We start from the raw sequence: 22981 nt of genomic DNA, 5'->3' as shown, positions 1-22981 counted from the left end.
CCGAGTCATGGGTCCATTTGGAACATGTAATGGGTCCTTGCTGGTGTTTCTGGGCTGGTCCGAATCAGTATCACTAGGTACAAGTTATCTTTGTGTCACACTCCTATCAAACCTGATTTACTTGGCTTTCTGGGAATTGGTGTCTTTGCGTGTGGGTTGTGTGACCACCAGATGCGAACCTCGTGATCACGTGGTCACGCAACCCACAATCAAGATTGAGATCTGATCCCGGAAAGCCGAAATAGGTCTGATATGAGTGCGACACAATGGAAACCTACCCCAAGGCACCAACACTATTGGAATGAGTAGAATAACGCCACGAAGCCAGTTAATCTTCGATAAGTCAGATTCAGTTCGTTCAAGAACTGAAGAATGCAAGAATCACTCTCACACGTTAAAACTGAAAAATTCAGAATAATAATCATCAAAGCTGCCGAAATTGTGGCTTACATGAGTTTAAATAGTTCTTGAAAAGTTAACCGTAATGGACCCCTTATGTGGACTTATATGAGGTCCACTCAAAACTGGCCTAAAACCCTAAACTGAAAAGCCCATAACCTGATCCAAACAAGCCTTGGACCCTAGCTCAAAACAAAGTTTTAATTAAGCCCAAACATTAAAGAAAATAATAAAAATAAGTGACTTGTCATTAAATACCACCAGCCCTTCTTTCCTTGTGTAGCTAGGATGAATAAGGAATCCTTATAAGAAAAGGATTCTGAAACATTAATGAATCCTTGCCACACTAGGAGATTATATTGCAACTCATTAAAGATCCTTGTGGAACTAGGAAATTCCCAAAACCAGCTCCCACATCCTTGGAGGAAAAGAATCCTAATCAAATAGGAAGTCCACAAGTCAAATGGAAGTAAATAACAAAATCCGTACAGCCTATGTTGACCAGTATTGGGGTGCCTTACCGAACTTCGATTGACCTGCAATTTTAACCCAAGGTAGTAAGATATGTCTGGAGAGTCCACATAAAATATTAGCCCGATCCAACGGTCGGATTGAGAATTATGACTGTTGCCGTAAACCTAGATTGTTGCGCTTTTTACGCCAAAATCCGAATCTGACCTTACTTGGGTCGTATCACAGGGCTGAACCGTATCATTCCCTCCCTCTTCAAGAAGATTCGCCCTCGAATCTTGAATAGCATTAATGGTGACTTCAGTAGCCTCTTGTTTAAGCCTTCGGAATCCCCTTATTGCTAACACCTTTCTCCAACAACACTGTATAGAAGTAGTGACTGACAAGAATTTCAAATAAGCACGCCGTAACTTGCGTACATACTTTTGAATGATAACCACAGCGACTCTCCTTCATCTTTCATCCTTTTGGCGTTGTACCTCTTTTTCCCATGAATCTTCAAGATCATAGAATAATCTTCTACACTTGTCAACTTCTCGTTCTAGAACCCCCAAACCATGGCTTAGTATTTCGCATCGTTGATCTACAATCCTCCTCTGTTCCCTCTCCCTTAGTGAATACATGACACAGATAGGGGAAAAAAACAAGAAGACGACGACAAGAATAGAGTTTATAGCATGAAGAACATTGATTTAGACTCGAGAATACAAATCTGACTTTTGTTTGGACCAAAACTTATCGAAAAACAAACTAATACGAGGGTGATGAAAATGACTCAAACAACAGCCAAATATCAAAATATGATGATAGTATAATGGCTTAATTAATAGTTTGTTTTCAGCTAGGATCCAAGGCTTGTTTTGATCAGGTTATGGGCCTTTTAGTTTAGGGTTTTGGGCCAGTTTTGAGTGGACCTCATATAAGTCCACATAAGAGGTCCATTAGGGTTAATTTTTCAAGAACTATTTAAACTCATGTAAGCCACAATTTCGGCAGCTTTTGATGATTATTATTCTGAATTTTTCAGTTTTAACGTGTGAGAGTGATTCTTGCATTCTTCAGTTCTTGAACGAACTGAATCTGACTTATCGAAGATTAACTGGCTTCGTGGCGTCATTCTACTGATTCCAATAGTGTTGGTGCCTTGGGGCAGGTTTCCATTGTGTCGCACTCATATCAGACCTATTTCGGCTTTCCGGGATCGGATCTCAATCTTGATTGTGGGTTGCGTGACCACGCGATCACGAGGTTCGCATCAGTTGGTATCCGAGCTAGGCTCCGAAACAAGGTCATATCATTCTGTTATTTTCGTTTTTTTTGTAGTGTCCCTTAAGTTTTTCAGTGTTTGCATCCATCTTCTTGTTCTTCGTGTCTGTGTCATCTAAGCAAAAAAAAAAAAAAAAGTTTATATTTCTTGTTACTGTCTCTAATCATATCAGTTTGTTAAAAAGAAAAAAAAATCAGAAAGAAATAGAGAAAAGAGTGATTAGTTGAAATTTGAAGGATCATTCAATTTTTCCCGCAGAAACACAAATCTTGGTGAACCATAAGCAAACCACCTCGGAATCAATTCAAAATTCATATTCAGTCTATTGGGGGTGGGATAGCATGATATATCAAAGTTGGGCTTATTCTGATATTATTTGCTTGAGGTTTTAATTCGAGTTTCAATTCTGCCGCAAAGACACTACTCTTAGTGAACCCTATGTAAAACACCTTGGAATCAATTTAAACTTCATATTCAGTCTATTTGGGGTGAAATCGCATCATATATCAAAGTTGGACATATTTCGATATTGTTTGCTTGAGGTTTTAATTCGAGGTTCAATTCTGCCGCAGAAACGCACTACTATTAGTGAGCCGTAAGAAAAACACCCTAGAATCAGTTGAAACTCCATATTATGTGTATTGGGGATGAGATCGCACCATATATTAAATTGGGGCATATTTTGATTCCGGCTTCTGGCGTCATTCTACTCATTCCAATAGTGTTGGTGCCTTAGGACAGGTTTCCGTTGTGTCCCACTCTTATCAGACCTATTTCGGCTTTGATGTGCATCATGGGAATTATAATCCATCTCGTAAAGCTGAATCTAATATGCAAGAGGATTCAGATGGTCCAATGACAAGAGCGAGAGCAGAACAACTACAACGGGCCTTGACGAATCAAATTGCAATGATTGAAGCTGCGTTAGAGTTAAAAATTAGCAATCAGTTTGAAATTGGTTCAAGGGTGCTTATTTGCCTACAATTGGAACTTGGAGATGGGAAAAGTTCTTAATGGTTCTTTTGATGCTGGGCTACTTGTATTTGGATTGATAATGCAAATAAGTGAAGGAATTGATGCTGTTTACGATCAGAACAGTAGATGGATTTGAACCCGAATTTGAAGTCATCCATTGCATGTGATAACAAGACTTATGTAGGTAAAATTTAAGTTCAGAACGTGATCTTTCTAGATTGTTCAACCATGATTGCATTGGACTTTTGTGTCAAAAGTTATGGTTGTTTTAAATTTGGTCTGCTTATGTTTCAAAAATGTAAAAAAAAAAAACGTATGTTAGTTAAGTTTGTCTAATTACTTTATTAAAAGTCTAGTTTTTAGGCTTGACTTTTGTCATGTTGAATTCACCTAACTTTGGAGGGATGTTCCAATGATAAATATGTATCAGAATATGTAATAAACACTTTTTTGGCCAAGATTTGAAACTTAATTAAAGAGAATTAAGAGTTGTTCTTCCAAAATTCGTTTTGTGAAGAAACCCTACCTGACTTATCACTCTTCAATCACAAAGAGTGTGGCCTACATGAGGAAGAATTATAATCCTCCTAATGGTCTCAAACTTAAGATTCCACCATTTAGAGGAAGTAGTTCACCTGAGGAATACTTGGAGTGGATTCAGAAGGTTGAAAAGGTGTTTGAATGGTATGAATATTCTAAATAAAGGAAGTGCAAGGTGGCAGCACTTGAGTTTATAGATTATGCTCTTTTATGGTGGGAAAACGTAAAGATTCAGAGGAGAAGGGATGGAGAGGAGGAGATTACAACATGGGCAACTATGAAAAGAGTGATGAAGAAGAGATTTGTTCCTAATTACTATAAACAGGAGCTATACATCAAACTTTAGACTTTGCGACAAGGATCTTTGAGCGTGGAAGAGTATGTGAAAGAGTTTGAGCTGCTGCTGATTCGATGTGAATTGATGGAACCTCAAGAGCAAAAAATAGCTAGATTTCTTTAGAGGGTTGAGGAAGGATATAGCTAATGTTGTTGAGTTTACTGCCCGTACATCTTCCTTGAGGATGTTATAAAGCTTGCAACACGAGTAGAGAGGCAGCAAAGTTGAGGAGGTGTCCGAACTGGTGTAACTACGTCAAGCGCGACAAGGGCTGTTTCTATGCCTACACAAACATGGAGCACACCTAAACGAGATGAGAAGGTGGAGTTTAGCAAGGGGAATACCAGTTCTGATTCTCTGAAGGGTAAGGAGAAGGTGATACGGTTTAGCCATGTGATACGACCCAAGTAAGATCAGATTCGGATTTTGGCGTAAAAAGCGCAACAGTCCAGGTTTATGGCAACAGTCATAATTCTCAAAGATACACTCGAAATCTGATAGTGTTAAAAGCACTATTCAAAGTAGATGGGGGCTACAAAGCGCACTAGCTGATGGTGTCAAAAGCATTATTCAAAGGAGATAAGGACTGACCAACACATTATTTGAAAAGCGAGGGTTCAAAGGCACACTTAGAAACTGATAGTGTAAACCTCGGGAAAATAAAGGTTGCGTAAATTGCAAACTAATTAAATGGAAAATAAAAGTGAAGAAATTCAAGCATTGGGTTAAATAAAAACAGGAATTCAGAAATTTTTTGATATAAATTTTCAGGTGAAATAATTCGAGACATTATAAATTAACCCAGAAATGTTGAGGGTTGGATTAAATTGAAGAAAATAAACTACACTAAAAGTTATGGGGTGGAATTATAAGAAATGAAAAGAGGTATAGCTTAATTATAAGAAGAAAAAGGATGTGGGGGACAAAAATAATACACTTAAAGCAAATGGGGCCTAGTGCAAATAAGAGAAATTATAGAGTCTAAATACTCCTCTCCTCATAAAAAATGTACAGCAACCATAAGGAAAGAAAAGAGGGTGTTTGTATCCATTCTTGCCAATCAAGAGAGAAACACTAAAATTTCAAGAACCCATCCAAGATTTAGGGTTTATAGGTAGAATAAATACTTGTGGGCAAGCGATTAATAATAAAATTTGAACAAGAAGAGAATATGGAGGGTTGGCTGTCATTAGAGAAAAAAAAAAGGAGGGAGTCGAAAATCGTTGATTGGTTGAAGATCAAAACCTTGATTCTTATCAGGTAAGGTGTTCTACACATGGTCTGATAAGTTATTTCAAATTTGATTATGAATTGATGCCTTGATGTTGAATTATAGATTAGGGTTCTTAGACTTGAATTGGGGGGAAAATACTAGTTGTTAAAATTAAGTAAATTCATGTACGGTATATAATTAGGAGTATGAAATTATGATGATTTGTCAAAGAAAAGGTATGGGTAATTAAGTTAAGGATGGCAGACCATATAATAAAAAAAAGGGGGGGGGGGCAATTGTGGCTTTTCCTTATGGAATCGATTATAATAGGTTGTTTATGGATGTTATGTGTAAATGGAAAGGTTGACAAATCTGGACAATTTTGTCTCCTGACTGATGCAGATCAACCCAACACCAAGCGTAATCATGTCAACGATCCATTGGAGGTGCCAATTGGGCCAATCACGATAGCTAGGGCAAAGAAGCTTAAAAAAACATTGAATGAGCTTGTTCAAAACTTATGGAGCAAGATGAACCTAGAAGGGCTTGGGACATTTAAGGAGCATGAAAGACAACCTTTAATTCATCTAATTCAGGTCCACGAAGAGCCCAATTCGTGTGGAACAAGGGGTTGCTATGTCTGGCCCAATACCAACCTTGTTAGGCTTGTTTTTTTCCCTAATGCTACAAGGATAAAAAGCTAGCAATTTATTCTCCTAATTAAGTAAGGAAGTTGGCCATATCTTATTCCTAAAGAGGGGAGGACTATTTAATGCTTTTTCTAACATAGGAAGGAAAGTAATTAAATCAGTAACAAAAGAGGAAATTTGTTTTCTTATTTGTCCAAGTTAAACAAGGAAATCCAAGCTAATCAAGGACATCAAAGGAAAGGGGGCAACAACACAAATTTGATTCTAGCATATTTAGGATGGTAATTTTCGAATTTTTATTATTTTCCTCTTAGTTTTTGGGTTATTATTATTTATTTGGGTCAATTGTAAGTGGGCTTCATATAAGTCCACCTAAGGGAGGTCCATTAGGGTTTCTTTAAGTCTAGATTCAGTATAAATAAAGGCTTATCCAAACATGTAAGGTTACGCAATATTCAGATCAATAAACTTCTTTGCTGCACTTGTGTGTTGGTGGGATAATCTCCCTTCCACGGTTCTCTAAAGAACTGAAAACAACTTATTGAAGAACAACTGGCTACGTGGCGTCATCCTTATACTTCTCCTTCGCGAATCAATAGTTGTTGGATGGGAGTTTACGTTTCTAATAGTGTTGGTGCCTAGGTACAAGTTATCTTTGTGTCACACTCCTATCCAACCTGATTTACTTGGCTTTCTAGGAATTGATGTCTTTGCGTGTGGGTTGCGTGACCATGTGATCATGAGGTTCACATCACTAACTTTCAGAGAGATTTTGGGTAGAAGAATAAAGGAATTAGGATCAGGTTCCTTCACAGAAATTGTAGTTTTAAATGTTGACTAACTACATAAATTGTTCTTACTCAATTTGGAGCTATAAAACTCCAGTTAGGGGTCACCAATGGACTAGGATGAATAAGAAATCCTTATAAGAAAATGATTCTGAAACATTAATGAATCACCGCCGCACTTGTAGATTATATTGCAGCTCATTAAAGATCCTTGTGGAACTAGGAAATTCCCAAAACCAGCTGCCACATCCTTGTAGGAAAAGAATCCTAAACAAATAGGAAGTTCACAAGTCAAATGGAAGTAAATAACAAAATTTGTACAGCCTTTGTTGACCAGTATTGCGGTTCCTTACGGAACTCCGATTGACCTGAATTTTTAACCCAAGGTAGTAAAACATGTTTGAAGAGTCCACATAAAATATTAGCCCGATCCAATGATCGGATTGAGAATTATGAACCTGGATTGTTGTGTTTTTTACACCAAAATCTGAATCTAACCTTACTTGGGTCGTATCATAGGGCTGAACCGTATCATTCCCTCCCTATTCAAGAAGATTCTCCCTCGAATCTTGAATAGGATCAATAGCGACTTCAGTAGCCTCTTGTTTAAGCCTTCAGAATCTCCTTATTGCAACACCTTTCTCCAACAACACGGTATAGAAGTAGTGACTGATAAGAATTTCAAATAAGCACGCCGTACTAACCACTTGCGTACATACTTTTGATGATAACCACAACGACTCTCCTTCGTCTTCCATCCTTCTGGGACTGTACCTCTTTTTCCTATGAAGCTTGAAGATCATAGAATAATCTTCTACACTTATCACCTTCTCGTTCTAAAACCCCCAAACCATGACTTAGTTTTTCACATCGTTGATCTACAATCCTCCTCTGACAGATAGGGGGGACAAGAAGATGAATCTGTCTTTTGTTTGGACCAGAACTTATCGAAAAAAACAAACAAATGCGAAAGTGTTTTCATATGTTTGTCGAACATTCCTCATCAAAACAAGCTTATCGCGAATGATACATTCGATTTGATCAAAAACCAAATTCGAAGCTTTAGACACATCTGCAAAGATCCTTGCGTTCCGTTCTTGCCAGATACAATACACTGTAGCTGCGAAACCCAGTTTACGAGAAAAGTTGACAAAACTTTTGCCATGCCAAGAGACAGTGGCCAATCGAATCCATTCATCCAAGCTTTTTGTCATTCTTGGAATGTCGCATCTGTCACAAACATTCCACCAGAATGCTTTCGTAAAGGAGCATTCGAAGAACAAGTGGTTGTGATCTTCATTATTGCAGAGACAGAGTGAGCACCTATTGGGACCATGAATACCAAACGGATGAAGTCTATCCTGCGTTGAGAGTTTCCGTTGGATAGCCACCCAAAGAAGAAATGCATGTCTTGGGACAGCATTCTTGAACCACACGATGTCATGCCAATCAACCATTTGATGATGAATTCTTAGTTGTTCCCAAGCTACTTTGACTGAGAAACTCTGATTTGGCGAATCCAACCAAACAATCTCATCCTTTTGCCCCTTAGGAGTAGAGGTGGAAGGAATAGCTTCTAAAATGGGGTGCCAGCCAATAGCATGAGTGATAGGAATTCTCCATTCTAACTTATTAATCAGCACGTTCACTCTCGCGTTGTGTTCCATACCTGAATCATAGATGAAACGTTCACCGTAGGTATCAGCGAGCGGGCTGTGAGGATGCCAATTGTCAAACCATAGAGAGGTTGTCATTCCATCTCCGATGACGTGCTTCATCTTCGGCCATGCTAAGGATTTGAGCTTTAGAATCTTTCCCCAAGCCCTAGAGCAGCTTCCTGGCGCCTTGATTGTCCAGAAATTCCTACCTCGCAAGAGATTGGATCTGATCCAAGTAGACCAGATTGAGCCATCTGAGTCATTGCACAAGTTCCAAATATGTTTCAACAAGGCAATCTTGTTCCATTCTGCTATCCTTTTTATGCCTAGCCCCCCCTCCTTTTTTGGAAGACATACCTGATCCCAAGCCACTTTAGCCCTGGTAATGCTCATATCTGAACCTGACCAAAGAAAGGATCTCATAATTTGCTCAACATTTTTCACTACTTCCCCAGGTAATAGGAATAGAGATGCCCAATAGACCTGGATGGAGAATAAGACTGAGTTAATCAGTTGTACTCGCCCTGCGAAAGAGAGTGTTCTCCAGGTCCAATGTCGAACTTTGGCGGTAATTCGATCCACGAGGCCCTTACAATTAACAGCCTTTAGTCTGGACAAGATAAGAGGCACTCCCAAATATTTCATAGGAAGCTCCCCCTCTCTAAACCCAAGAATACTGATAATCTGTTCCCTCTCAGCTCCTAACGAACCGCTCAAGAAGATTTCACTTTTGTTTGGATTTGGATATAGACCTGATAGAACCTGAAACTCTGTGAGTACATTTTTGATCATACGGATTGAAATGTACATCCCCTTTGCTGAATATCATCAAGTCGTCGGCGAAGCAAAGATGAGAAATTATGTCCTTCTTGCATCTCCAGTGGAACTTGAAGTTTTGGTTGGAACTCATATTGCAGAACAGCCCTGACAGGATTTCCATGCATAGGACAAACAAATATGGAGATAATGGATCACCTTGTCTCAGCCCTCTCTCCCCTTGGAAGTAACCCGCAAGTTCACCGTTGACGTTGATTGAGAATTGACATGATGTAACACAAACCATGATCCAATCAATGATTGTTCTAGGGAATCCCATTTTTATCAACGTAGCATCAACGAAATCCCACCGAACAGAGTCATAAGCCTTCATCAGGTCTACTTTCATAGCACAACGAGCAGGACCCGTAGTTGTGTGATAGCCTGTCATTAGTTCCTGAGACAAAAGAATATTGTCGCTGATTCTCCGTCCAGAGATAAAAGCTGTTTGATACGGACCTACTAAGGATGGTAAAAACAACTTTCATTCTCCCAGCTAGAAATCTTCGCGATGCATTTGTATACTGTATTGCAGCAAGATATAGGACGAAAAATCTGTCAACCTCGTAGGATTAGCAACTTTAGGGATAAGGGAAATGGATGTAGCATTCATTTCTTTAAGCATTCTACGAGTCTGGAAGAAGGAGCTAACAGCGTTGATTACATCTTCCCACTATGTGCCACATTCTTTTGAAGAAACCTGCGTTGAAGCCATCTGGACCAGGAGCTTTGTTGTTTTTCAAACTAAACATAGCATGCTTAATCTCCTCTCTTGTTACATCTTGTGCTAGTACATGCTGTTGAGTTGCCGACAATTTGTAAATAATTGCCGATTGCATCACTTCCTCGTTCAGGACCCTAGGCATCTGTTTCACTCCCAATACACGCTGGAAGTATGCAATTACTTCTGATTTGACTGCCTCGTGTCCTTCAGCGACTTCTCCATCCTCCCTTGTAACCGAGAGAAGCTTATTTCTATTCTGTCTACCATTTACTGATTTGTGAAAGTAGCTAGTATTCTGATCCCCCAAGCTAAGCCATTGTATCCTTGCCTTTTGTCTGAAAAAACACTCTTCCGCCCTGACAGTAGAAGCATAGTTACGAACAGCATCTCTTTCTCGCATACGCAATGTTGGATCCTCAGGCGTTGTATGCAGAGCTTGTTGAGCCCTATCCATGTGATCTTTTGCATCTTTGACTCTATCGGAAATATTGGAGAAGTGAGTCTTATTGAAATGTTTAAGTTCCTGCTTTAGCTTCCTTAGTTTGCAACATAGTTGATACATTGGACAACCTCCTGAATGCTGATCCCATACTTTCTTCACCAAGGGCATGAACTCGTCATGATCCATCCACATATCGAAGAATCTGAATGGTTTCTTTATGTTCTGAAACATTGCCAGTGACTTTTACCACCCATGGGAGAATGATCTGACATACCAGCAAGCAAGAATCTCGCTTCCGACAATGGGAAGCGCATATTCCACTTCTCATTCACAAGCACTCTATCTAGTTTTCCGCATAATCATATTCTCAGGACATTGGTTCGTCCAAGTATAATGCATACCTGAATACCGAAGATCATCCACTTTCGCTTCACGTATACATGTTTCCAATTCTGTCCATATGACCAGCCCACGTAGAAGACCCCCCTAACCTCTCTGACTGGTTGCGGATAGCATTAAAGTCGCCATAAGAATCCATGGGGTTGACTCCCATCCATCACTACGACTCACAATATCAGACCATAAAGCCTCACGTACAGATGCATTATTGTCTCCGTAAATGATTGAAGTATTAAAACAGATAATTGGTAGCTAATATCATGACAGAAACATGGATAGCCTGGTCTGACATTCCCAGAACATCCACCTTCACCACAAATCAGCATTCCAACAAACCCAAATACGACCACGACAAGAGAAATCATAATTATTACAAGAATGACCAATTACGCAGAAGAAGTTGCGAAACATTATCTTTATTCCTGTCTCTAACCCGAGTTTCAACCAAACCAAAAAAAACCATCCTCTCTTGATGGATGAGCTGACGCAGTTCTGAATGCTTTATGGGATCATTCATACCTCTAACATTCCAACATCCAATAATCATAGGGAAATAGAGAGGAGTACCAAACATCAACACACGGATTACCTTGACTTGCCCCCCCTCGAGGAGCCAGATTTCTTACTCTTCTTTGAAAAGCCTGGAGAACCCGTTTTCTTTTTTCCTAGAGAGTCTCTAGCCTTGCTAGCTAACTGATTAATAAAAGTTTCCCCGTCAGAAGAAATCGGACTTTGCGGACTTGTTGGGATCAGTGACGTCGACTCCTTATCATCATCTTCCTTACCTGTACCACCTCCCATAACTCCAATATCAACATTCACCTCATGACTAACAGGGTTCATGGTTGCATTACAGATGGTTGAACTTTGATCTAAAGAAGTACATGCATCCCCTTCCTCCGGCACCATGTCTGCTCGTAAGCTCTTCAAAATAAGAGGAGAGGTAGGATTTTCATCTTCATAACAACCAGCATTGGGCACATCTAATGTCGCAGATTCATTCGTATTACAATCAGCACTATGTAAAGCAGATGCTAAACAACCATTCTCATTACAATTAAGCTCTTTAGATGCCAAACAATCATTTCTCACCAATCGTAACACCCTTATTTCGTTTACCAACTACCTGCCATTGAAGCTGATTCTGCTTATTATCTGCATGTTTAGAGTTCACAGCTCCTATTTTCCTTTTGCCCTCTGCCCCCATTGTACGATCATCAACTTTACTGGTAGCACATATCGCTGTGGTATGTCCAAAGACATTGCAATTATTGCACCTTGAAGGAATCCATTCATAATCCGCTGAAATTGTTATGAATAACCCATTTGGACAGCGAAGGTCGTATTCCTTCACCAGCGTTTTCGAAGCTTCTATCTCAACGCAAACTCTTGCGTAGCTAAGCCTTTTACACAACAATGTAGTAAGGTCAGCATGAAGGGGAACCCCAAATAGCACTCGCTACACAACTCAGCCCCTTAACAGTCCAATACTCGAGAGGAACATTGTAGAGCTTAACCCATACCGGAACTCTATCCAGATCATCTTTCAAAAAATTGCATGTTTTCGGATGCCAACGTTTAAGCACCAAAGGTCTGTTGGCCATGTGCCATGGGGCTCTCTCTCCAGAACATTAGTGGCGCGATCGACAGAATCAAAAGTGAAGAGAAAGAATCCATTATCAGAAGATAAAACTTCGGATAGACCGTGGGAGCCCCATATTCTTTTAGCAATAGAATTAACAACAGGATAGGGTAATTTCTGACCCACGAAATGACCAACTAGAGTAGATTTCCAAAGTTCACAGCCATCCTCAAACACATCAAGTGGAGGAGCTACTGTCACACGACCATCAGTTATTGGGGGGGGGGAGCAAAATGCAAGTTACGGACTGGATTCATATCAAGGGACATCCTACCCTTATTGTCATCAACATCAGAGCCCTTCAAAGCATTTAAAAAATTAAATTTGGGGCTAAGGTGTAGCTGTTCTTGTTGCTTAGACCCAACCTTCAACTCATCACCTTTAGAACCCAACACAGGATTCATGTCATGACTATTTAGCATGTCTTGAAGCTCTAATTGTAAAGTATGTCCAGATTTAACTCCATTGTGTTGTTCAATGTCAGAGCTAACCATTGGAACAAATTTGACAGCAGAACACAAAGACAATTTGGCAGCATATAAATACTAGAAAAAACTCAGTCCAAGAAGCACTAATAAGTAACCAGCACTATGATTGGAACACCGATCAGTTCAAACATCCCAACGGTTCAAAGGAAGATACACATGTTATGTATAACATATTCAAAAATCAGCACAGTTTAACGGTTGGATCGCCGCAGATCTTAATTATACCGAAACTGACCTGAGAGTGCCATAGGTTGTATAATGTTCCTATTGAGTATTGGACTATTAAGGGGCTGAGTTGTATAGCGAGTGCTATTGGGGTTCCCCTTCATGCTGATTGTACTACATTGTTGCGTAAAAGGCTTAGCTACGCAAGAGTTTGCGTTGAGATAGATGCTTCAAAGACGCTGGTTAAGGAATACGACCTTCACTGTCCAAATGGGGTATTCGTAACAATCTCAGCTGATTATGAATGGATACCATCAAGGTGCAATAACTGCAACATCTTTGGACACACCACAACGATATGCACTACTAATAAAGTTGCTCATCCTACAGTGGTGGTAGAGGGTGCGAGGAAAGTAGGAGCTGTGATCTCTAAATCTGCGGATAACAAACAGAATCAGTTTCAATGGCAGGTAGTTGTTAAACGAAATAAGGGTTCTGTAAGTGGTGAGAATGGTCTGTGTGCATCTAAAGCGCATAAGAATGAGAATGAGAATGGGTGCTCAACATCTGGGATACATACGTCTGATTGTAATGATCATGTGACATCAGATGTGTGCAATGCTATTTTCCATGAAGACAAGACTCCCACCTCTCCTCATGTTTTGAGAGACATGGAGCAAGAGGAAGGAGCTACATGTACTGCTTTAGATCAAAGTTTAGTTGTCTCCAATACAGATGCTTGTGCGACCGTGAACCAGGTTCTCTCTACTATTAGTCATGAGCTGAATGTTGATGTTGCAGCAATGGGAGGTGATATAAGTGGAGAACGAAATGAGAAGGAGCCGACATCACTAATCCCGACAAGTCCACAAACTCTGAATTCCACCGATGGGAAAACTGTTAATCAGCCAGCTATTAAGGCTGGAGACTCTCTGGAGAAAAAGAAAAAGGGTTCAAAGAAGAATAAGAAATCTGGTTCCCCGCGGGGTGGCATGTCAAGGTAACCTTTATGTTGCTGTTTGTACTCCTCCCTATTTTCATATGATGATTGGATGTTGGAATGTTAGAGGTTTGACTGACCCCATAAAGCATTCATAATTACGTCGGCTAATCCATCAAGAGAGGATGGTTTTTTTTGGTTTGGTTGAAACTCGGGTTAGAGAAAAGAATAAAGATAATATTTCTAATCTTCTTCTGCGTAATTGGTCATTCTTTTACAATTATGATTTCTCTTCCCGTGGTCGTATTTGGGTTTGTTGGAATGCTGATGTGGTGAAGGTGGATGTCTGCGTTTTGTCAGACCAGGCTATCCATGTTTCTGTCACTATATTAGCTACCAATATTTGTTTTAATACTTCAATCATTTATGGAGACAATAATACATCCTTACGTGAGATATTATGGTTTGATATAGTGAGTCGTAGTGCTGAATGGGAGTTAACCCCATGGATTCTTATGGGTGACTTTAATGCTATCCGCAACCCGCCAGAAAGGTCAGGAGGGTCTACTACGTGGGATGGTCAGATGGACAGGTTGGAAACATGTATTCGAGATGCGAAAGTGGATGATCTTCGGTATTCTGGTATGCATTATACATGGACGAACCAATGTATTGAGAATCTGATTATACGGAAGCTAGATAGAGTGTTTGTGAATGAGAAGTGGAATATGCACTTCCCATTGTCGGAAGCGAGATTCTTGCCTGCTGGTATGTCAAATCATTCTCCCATGGTGGTAAAGGTTACTGGCAATGTTCAGAACATAAAGAAACCATTCAGATTCTTCGATATGTGGATGGATCATGACAAGTTCATGCCCTTGGTGAAGAAAGTATGGGATCAGCATTCGGGGGGTTGTCCAATGTATTAGTTGTGTTGCAAACTAAGGAAGCTAAAGCAGGAACTTAAACATTTCAATAAGACTCACTTCTCCAATATTTCAGATAGAGTCAAAGATGCAAAAGATCAAATGGATAAGGCTCAACAAGAGCTGCATACAGCGCTTGAGAATCCAACTTTACGCATGCGAGAAAGAGATGTTGTTTGTAACTATGCTTCTACCGTCAAGGAGGAAGAGAGTTTTTTCAAACAAAAGGCAAGGATACAATGGCTGAGCTTGGGGGATCAGAATACTAGCTACTTCCACAAATCAATAAATGGAAGACGGAATCGAAATAAGAGGATGGGGAAGTCGTTGAAGGACACGAGGCAGTCAAATTAGAAGTAATTGCATACTTCCAGCGTGTGTTGGGAGTGAAACAGATGCCTAGGGTCTTGAACGAGGAAGTGATGCAATCGGCAATTAACTGCAAACTGTCTTCGACACAACAACATGTACTAGCACAAGAAGTAACAAGGGAGGAGATTAAGCATGCTATGTTTAGTTTGAAAAACAACAAAGCCCTTGGTCCGGATGGCTTCAACGCAGGTTTCTTCAAAAGAATGTGGCATATAGTGGGGGAAGATGTAATCAAAGATGTTAGCTCCTTCTTTTAGACTCGTAGAATGCTTAAAGAAATGAATGCTACATCCATTTCCCTTATCCCTAAAGTTGCTAATCCTACGAGGTTGACAGATTTCCGTCCTATATCTTGCTGCAATACAGTATACAAATGCATTGCGAAGATTCTAGCCGGGAGAATGAAAGTCGTTTTGCCATCCTTAGTAGGTCCGTATCAGACAGCTTTTATCTCTGGACGGAGAATCAACGACAATATTCTTTTGTCTCAGGAGCTAATGAAAGGCTATCATAAATCTACGGGTCTTGCTCGTTGTGCCATGAAAGTAGATCTGATGAAGGCTTATGACTCGGTTCGGTGGGATTTTGTTGATGCTATGATGTGCATCATGGGAATTATAATCCATCTCGTAAAGCTGAATCTAATATGCAAGAGGATTCATATGGTCCAATGACAAGAGCGAGAGCGAAACAACTACAACGGGCCTTGACGAATCAAATTGCAATGATTGAAGCTGCGTCGGAGTTAAAAATTAGCAATCAGTTTGAAATTGGTTCAAGGGTGCTTATTTGCCTACAATTGGAACTTGGAGATGGGAAAAGCCCTTAATGGTTCTTTTCAAGCTGGGCTACTTGTATTTGGATTGATAATGCAAGTGAAGGAATTGATGCTGTTTACGGTCAGAACAATAGATGGATTTGAACCCGAATTTGAAGTGATCCAATGCATGTGAAAACAAGATTTATGTAGGTAAAATTCAAGTTCAGAACGTGATCTTTCTATATTGTCCAACCATGATTGCATTGGACTTTTGTGTCAAAAGTTATGGCTGTTTTAAATTTAGTCTGCATATGTTTTAGAAATGTCAAAAAAAACGTCTGTTAGTTAAATTTGTCTACTTGCTTTATTAAAAGTCTAGTTTTTTAGGCTTGACTTCTGTCATGTTGAATTCACCTAACTTTGGAGGGATGTTCCAAAGATAAATATGTATCAGAATATGAAGAAAACACTTTTGGCCAAGATTTGAAAACTTAATTCAGAGAATTAAGAGTTGTTCTTCCAAATTCGTTTTGTGAAGAACCCTACCTGACTTATCACTCTTCAATCACAAAGAGTGTGGCGTCGAAATCCTAGATTGATCTTTGTGGCGTCCAGATCGACTTATCAAAGTATCATTCTAGTTTATCTCCATCTTATTTACCTTAAATCACTACAATCCAGCCTAAATACCAAAAGAAAGACAACACAACCAGACCCATCCTTCATCCATTTTCATTATAATCATTGTTGCCGATTTTCAAATCATTCACGGCACATCATCTGGTATCAGAGCAATCAGTTGCGATCTTAGGCGGGAGCCAAAAAAAAAAAAAAAAAAGAAGAAAGGTTTGCTGGAATTGAGGTTGATAAACTTAACTATGGCTGGAGATAAAGAAGATTTGCCAAGAGGGTTAAGTTTGGAACAGGCACAGGTTATGGGCTTACAACGATCTCATGCTGAGATCCGGGATGAGATGACGGGAATTCGTGAACTGTTGGATACCCTTATACAAAGGATGCAAAGAAATAATTTGCAACCCCAACCGAGGCAAGCACTTAGGGTGCCACGAAATGATATTATAGAAGCTGACGAAGATCCAAATGGGATTGATGAGGCTGATGATAGGGTCAGACCAAGAAGGCAGAATTATAATCCTCCTAATGGTCTCAAACTTAAGATTCCACCGTTTAGAGGAAGTAGTTCACCTGAGGAATACTTGGAGTGGATTCAGAAGGTTGAAAAGGTGTTTGAATGGTATGAAATATTCTGAAGAAAGGAAGTGCAAGGTGGCAGCACTTGAGTTTACAGATTATGCTCTTTTATGGTGGGAAAACTTAAAGATTCAGAGGAGAAGGATGAAGAGGAGGAGATTGCAACATGGGCAACTATGAAAAAGAGTGATGAAGAAGAGATTTTGTTCCTGATTACTATAAACAGGAGCTATACATCAGACTTCAAACTTTGCGACAGGATCTTTGACTGTGGAAGAGTATGTGAAAGAGTTTGAGCTGCTGCTGATTCGATGTGAATTGATGGAACCTCAAGAGCAAACAATAGCTAGATTTCTTGGAGGGTTGAGGAAGGATATAGCTAATGTTGTTGAGTTACAGCCATACATCTTCCTTGAGGATGTTATAAAGCTTGCAACCCGAGTAGAGAGGCAACAGAGACGAGGTGTCCCGAACTGGTGGAAACTACGTCAAGCGCGACAAGGGCTGTTTCTACGCCTACACAAACATGGAGCACACCTAAACAAGATGAGAAGGTGGAGTTTAGCAAGGGAATACCAGTTCTGATTCTTTGAAGGGAAAGGAGAAGGTGACAGAACCTCAACACCCTAGGAAGGTCTCGGGACATTAAGTGCTTCAAGTGCTTGGGACATGGGCATATTGCTTTCTGAATGTCCAAATAAAAGGGTGATGATTTTGCATGGGGATCATGGAGAGCTGATCAGTGGAGATGAGGTTGAAACTGAAGACGAAGATGAGGTACAAGTGGCTGAACAAGAAGAGGATTTCGAATCAGTGAAGGGAGATTTGTTGGTTGTTCAACGGGTTCTGAATGCACAAATTGACGTTAGTGATGAGCAACGCGAGAACATCTTTCATACTCGATGTCAGATTCGAGATAAGGTGTGCGGGATGATCATTGATAATGGAAGTTGCACTAATGTTGCGTCAACTACCTTGGGGAGAAATTGGGTTTAAAATTACCCTTCCACATCCCAGACCCTATAGTTTGCGATGGCTGAATGAGAATGGGGAGATTCGGGTGACAAAGCAAGTTCGTGTACCTTTTTCCATTAAAACCTATCATGAGGAGGTTTTATGTGATGTTGCACCAATGTCAGCTAGCCATTTGTTGCTGGGTCGTCCCATGGCAGTTTGATAAGGATGTGACCTACAATGGACGAAAAGAACACTTATTCTTTTATGCTGAATGGAAAGAAGGTGAACTTGTTACCACTGAGTTCTCAACAAGTTAGAGAGGATCAGTTACGAAGCCAACAAAAGGAGGTGACATCACGAAAGGGGCTGTTGTTAGCCAAAAAAGGAGACATCAAACAAGCATTAGCCGCAACAGGGATTGTTTTCATGGTCTGGGCAAAGCAACTAATACAAGTAGAAGGATTGGACTTACCAAGACAGATTAAGGAATTACTTGAAGAATTTAAAGATGTGTTTCCAGATGAATTACCTAAAGGATTACCACCTATTCGTGGTATTGAGCATCAAATTGATTTGGTGCCGGGAGCTTCACTTCCTAATAGACTAGCATACAGATGTAATCCAGAGGAAGCGAAAGAGATTCAAAGGCAGGTCGGTGAGCTCTTAGAGAAGGGCTATGTGCGAGAATCAGTTAGTCCATGTTCCGTACCTACTTTGCTTGTTCCGAAGAAAGATGGTACCATGAGGATGTGTATGGACAGCCGTGCTATCAACAAAATAACAGTTAAGTATCGATTTTCTATACCCAGACTTGATGATTTGCTTGATGAGTTACATGGTGCTGTATTGTTTTCTAAAGTCGATTTTCAAATTGTACTTGGATTACCAAGAACACAACGTGGGAAGGATTTAATAATGGTGTGGTTGATCGATTCTCCAAAATGTCCCATTTCATTCCTTGTATGAAAACTGACGATGCAGTACATGTTGCTGATTTGTTCTTTCAAGAGATTGTTAGTTTGCATAAGAATTCCTAAAAGCATTGTCTCTGATCGTGATACAAAGTTTCTTAAGCCACTTTTGGAAGACTCTTTGGAGGAAACTTGGAACAAAGTTACTTTTTCAGTACGCATGTCATCCACAAACTGAGGTTCGACTACATATTGAGGAGAAAACAACAAAGTATGCTAAACAAGCTAACAAGGGGCGAAAGATGGTCAGGCTTGAACCTGGAGATCCTGTTTGGATTCATATTAGCAAGGGCAGATTTCCAAGCAAACGTAAGTCGAAGTTCATGCCAAGAGCTGACGGTCCATTTCGTATTATAGAGAAGGTGAATTGACAATGCGTAATAAGGTAGATCTTCCTGGTGATTACAACGTATCAGCTACTTTTAATGTGAAAAGACTTATCTCCGTACTTGGATGATGATGACGATTCTGATTTGAGGACAAATCATTTTCAACCCGGGGCTGATGATGTGCATCATGGGAATTATAATCCATCTCGTAAAGCTGAATCTAATATGCAAGAGGATTCATATGGTCCAATGACAAGAGCGAGAGCGAAACAACTACAACGGGCCTTGACGAATCAAATGCAATGATTGAAGCTGCGTCGAGTTAAAAATTAGCAATCAGTTTGAAATTGGTTCAAGGGTGCTTATTTGCCTACAATTGGAACTTGGAGATGGGAAAAAGCCCCTTAATGGTTCTTTTCAAGCTGGGCTACTTGTATTTGGATTGATAATGCAAGTGAAGGAATTGATGCTGTTTACGGTCAGAACAATAGATGGATTTGAACCCGAATTTGAAGTCATCCAATGCAATGTGAAAAACAAGATTTATGTAGGTAAAATTCAAGTTCAGAACGTGATCTTTCTATATTGTCCAACCATGATTGCATTGGACTTTTGTGTCAAAAGTTATGGCTGTTTTAAATTTAGTCTGCATATGTTTTAGAAATGTCAAAAAAAAAACGTCTGTTTAGTTAAATTTGTCTACTTGCTTTATTAAAAGTCTAGTTTTTAGGCTTGACTTCTGTCATGTTGAAATTCACCTAACTTTGGAGGGATGTTCCAAAGATAAATATGTATCAGAATATGAAGAAAACACTTTTGGCCAAGATTTGAAAACTTAATTCAGAGAATTAAGAGTTGTTCTTCCAAATTCGTTTTGTGAAGAACCCTACCTGACTTATCACTCTTCAATCACAAAGAGTGTGGCGTCGAAATCCTAGATTGATCTTTGTGGCGTCCAGATCGACTTATCAAAGTATCATTCTAGTTTATCTCCATCTTATTTACCTTAAATCACTACAATCCAGCCTAAATACCAAAAGAAAGACAACACAACCAGACCCATCCTTCATCCATTTTCTTTTTTTGGTAAGCTGACTTATGTATTAAAAGAAAATGATACAAAGAATATAATGGCATACCCAAAGATTTACAATGTGAACAGAAACGAAAACCAACAAAATGGCTACAGGCTAGCCACATAACAAAACAAAACCTTAGAGCAACTAGATATGCTAGGGGTACAAAAACAACCAGCTAAACATCAAATTAAGAGTCCATGTTATTGACCCTCCAAAGTCTTTGGATCCTTATGTTTTCATCTGTTCGTTGAACATTCCTCATCAAAACAAGCTTATCGCGAATGATACATTCGATTTGATCAAAAACCAAATTCGAAGCTTTAGACACATCTGCAAAGATCCTTGCGTTTCGTTCTTGCCAGATACAATACACTGTAGCTGCGAAACCCAGTTTACGAGAAAAGTTGGCGAAACTTTTGCCATGCTAAGAGACAGTGGCCAATCGAATCCATTCATCCAAGCTTTTTGTCATTCTTGGGATGTCGCATCTGTCACAAACATTCCACCATAATGCTTTCGTAAAGGAGCATTCAAAGAACAAGTGGTTGTGATCTTCATTATTGCGGAGACAAAGTGAGCACCTATTGGGACCATGAATACCAAACCGATGAAGTCTATCCTGCGTTGAGAGTTTCCGTTGTATAGCCACCCAAAGAAGAAATGCATGTCTTGGGACAGCATTCTTGAACCACACGATGTCATGCCAATCAACCATCTGATGATGAATTCTTAGTTGTTCCCAAGCTACTTTGACCGAGAAACTCTGATTTGGCGAATCCAACCAAACAATCTCATCCTTCATCCATTTTCATTATAATCATTGTTGCCGATTTTCAAATCATTCACGGCACATCATGCTACGTTAATAAAAATGGGATTCCCTAGAATAGTCATTGATTGGATCATGGTTTGTGTTACATCATGTCAATTCTCAATCAACGTCAACGGTGAACTTGCAGGTTACTTTCAAGGGGTGGAGGGCTGAGACAAGGTGATCCATTATCCCCATATTTGTTTGTCCTATGCATGGAAATCCTGTCAGGGCTGTTCTGCAGTATGAGTGCCAATCAAAACTTCAAGTTCCGCTGGAGATGCAAGGATAGAATTTCTCATCTTCGCTTTGCCGATGACTTGATGATATTCAGCAAAGGGGATATACACTCAATTCGTATGATCAAAAATGTACTCACAGAGTTTCAAGATCTATCAGGTCTATATCCAAATCCAAACAAAAGTGACATCTTCTTGAGCGGTATGTTAGGTGTTGAGAGGGAACAGATTATCAATATTCTTGGGTTTAGAGAGGGGGAGCTTCCTATGAAATATTTGGGAGTGCCTCTTATCCCGTCCAAACTAAAGGTTGTTGATTGTAAGGGCCTCATGGATCGAATTACCGCTTAAGTACGCCATTGGACATGCAGAACACTCTCTTTCGCAGGGCGAGTACAACTAATTAACTCAATTTTATTCTCCATCCAGGTCTATTAGGCATCTCTATTCCTATTACCTTGGCAAGTAGTGAAAAATGTTGAGCAAATTATGAGATCCTTTCTTTGGTCAAGTGATGCGGACCAGCCCAGAAACACCAGCAAGGACCCATTACATGTTCCAAATGGACCCATGAATCGGTCCAAGACAAAGACATTGAAAGACGCATTGAATGCATTGGTTTTGAAGGTTTCCACCAAGTCAGAATTGGAAGGTCCATTGGAGTATCAAGAGGAGATCCTAGTACATCTTATCCATGTGCAAGAGGGGTCCAATACAACCTTATTTGGGCCATGAGATAAGGCCTTTATTTTATTTTGTTAGCTATAGCCTAAGGCTTGTTTGGGCTTAATTCATACTTTGTTTTAAGCTAGGATCCAAGGCTTGTTTGGATTAAGTTATGGGCTTTTTATTTTAGGGTTTTGGGCCAGTTTTGAGTGGACCTCATATAAGTCCACATAAAGGGTCCATTAGGGTTAACTTTTCAAGAACTATTTAAACTCATGTAGGCCAAAATTTTGGCAGCTTTGATGATTATTATTCTGAACTTTTCAGTTTTAATGTGTGAGAGTGATTCTTGCATTCTTCAGTTCTTGAACGAACTGAATCTGACTTATCGAAGATTAACTGGCTTCGTGGCGTCATTCTACTCATTCCAATAGTGTTAGTGCCTTGGGGCAGGTTTCCATTGTGTCGCACTCATATCAGACCTGTTTCGGCTTTCCGGGATCAGATCTCAATCTTAATTGTGGGTTGCGTGACGATCACGAGGTTCGCATCAGTTGGTATCAGAGCTAGGCTCCGAAACAAGGTCATATCATTATGTTATTTTCGTTTTTTTTTTTTTAGTGTCCCTTAAGTTTTTTAGTGTTTGCATCCATCTTCTTGTTCTTCGTGTCTGTGTCATCTAAGCAAAAAAAAAAAAAAAAAAAGTTTATATTTCATCTTGTTACTGCCTCTAATCATATCAGTT

The 22981-nt window shown here is 39.7% G+C and overlaps 1 pseudogene; it reads left to right on the top strand.

Moving 5' to 3' along the window:
• The window catches only part of LOC140955635 (uncharacterized), a 121835-nt pseudogene extending 103655 nt beyond the window's left edge, over positions 1 to 18180 (top strand).
• Positions 18181 to 22981: the final 4801 nt, after the last annotated feature.

Source organism: Populus alba, chromosome 5 (genome assembly GCF_005239225.2).
Source record: "Populus alba chromosome 5, ASM523922v2, whole genome shotgun sequence".
Taxonomy (NCBI): domain Eukaryota; kingdom Viridiplantae; phylum Streptophyta; class Magnoliopsida; order Malpighiales; family Salicaceae; genus Populus; species Populus alba.
This window is presented reverse-complemented; position numbering and strand designations above follow the sequence as displayed.